We start from the raw sequence: 1,932 nt of genomic DNA, 5'->3' as shown, positions 1-1,932 counted from the left end.
ATGAATTAGGCGATGAAATTTTAGGAGAAACTGAAAAAGCAGGGATTGATTTATTTTCTAAGGCCTCTGATTCTAAAAGAAACCTCATGGCCAAAGCCTATATGCCCTCCGGGGACTGAAGCCTCAGAAAGGTTGAAGGTGATAAAGTAGGAGAGGCAGCGAATTCCAAGATCCAAAGCGAGGCTATTAAGCAACCCCAGGAAGCTCCCTTGCTTTCAAAGGTAGAGATAGCAGAGAAACAGAACCAGCAGAGTAGTGAGGAGCATCTAAGCTATGCAAACTTAAATCAGGTGAGAAGCAAGCAGGATGAGTTTCAGGCACATGAAAAAATTGTAAGTGTATCTGAGAAGGCAAAGTTTGAATCAGGAGATAGCAGAGTTGAACCATGTGCCCCACCTGAATATAGTGTAGGGAATCACAATACTATCAAACAAGGCAGTGCTGGAGGAGAAGAGGTCAGATCCAAAGAAAAACAAGTGGAGAGATTTAACATAGAGGGTGAGGCTCGGGAAGCAAAAGGCAAAGAGGCAGGGTGTAGAAAGACACCATTGCTTTCACAGGTAGAGAAAAGCATAGCCCAGGAAGCAGATTTAGAATTTAGAGTGATTTATCCCGTGAGGGTTACAGACAGACAGCCCGACGAGCAGCACCCACAAGGGATTCAAGAACGGCAACATACACAAAGCCTATTCCAATGAAAAGAAGGCATGTTCAGATGCACGAAGATTCCCCAGAGTCACTGTGTATGGTGGTCCCTAGGGAGGTGCTGGCAGGTGGGGAAACCATAGCTTCTCAGAGGAAAGCATTACTGACTTCTCTCTCTTGCATCTGCTGAAACCCTGGCCGGTTGAAGGGAGGTTTGTGTCTGGGCTCACACTGACTTCCCATCACTGTGTCTCTAGCACAGTAACACATGCCTGTGCCCTCAGGAGGTGTCCTTGGTGATACTGACTTGGGCCTTGAGAGCTGCATTATCGTCTGTGCTCCCACCACTCCATATTACACCAGCTTACTCCAGTCCCTTTCCTGGAGCCTGGCGGATCCAGTCCACACCATAGCTGGTTAAAGAGAATCCAGAGACAGCACAGGTGAGAGAGAGGGTCTGTGAGGGCTTCACCAGTCCAGGGCCTGACTCTTGCAGCTGCACCTGGGCCAGGACATGTGGGGATGAAGAGAAACCCAGTGAGTCATGTGCTCAGATGCTGCATCCCCAGACTTCATGTGTGAATCCCTGAAGCACTCATCTCGCAGAGTCGCCACCAGAAAGAGGAAAACCCACACACAATTCATGTTCATATGGATGATTCGTGACACCCAGAAAATGCTCTTCAGGGTTAAAAGGAATGTGAATTTAAGTCCATGCATGCTGTCGTTTCATCTGGCTTCTTATTAGGCATTTGCATGTGGGAGGTGCATTTGTGAGAAAAGGTGGAAAGGGCTGAATGGAGGTCCCTGGATCTGGGACTCACACTAGAAAAGCGATGCTGGTGGTGTTCTTGGGAGAGTACAGTCTTCTCTCCAAAGTCTTTATTTTCCAATCATACAAACATCTGTTCATACTTTACATTTAATGGAGCTTTATATCCATTATCATCAGAAGTACCCAGATGATCTGGTGAAATTACAGAGAATCTCTATCCTCACCATGTGATGGAAATAAGACCAGGCTTTCCTGAATCTCTTTGTACATCTGAATACAAAGGAAAGCACGTGTCTGTCATCCCTAAAGCTCCTTCCCCTAGGACATTGCCGAATATTTGGAAAGGAGTAAAAGATACTTAAACTTTAGCTTCTAGATTTAGAGTTGGAATAAAAAAGGTTTACTAACAGCAGGGTTATTTGTGAGGTTAAAAGCAACCACAGAAATAATAAGAAGCTCATTTTTCCTCCCATGAATTAGTACCCAGGGTGGGTGTTGGGCTCAATATATTC

Source organism: Echinops telfairi, unplaced genomic scaffold, assembly GCF_000313985.2.
Source record: "Echinops telfairi isolate 266 unplaced genomic scaffold, ASM31398v2 ScPeMD7_43;HRSCAF=161, whole genome shotgun sequence".
NCBI classification, from domain to species: domain Eukaryota; kingdom Metazoa; phylum Chordata; class Mammalia; order Afrosoricida; family Tenrecidae; genus Echinops; species Echinops telfairi.
This window is presented reverse-complemented; position numbering follows the sequence as displayed.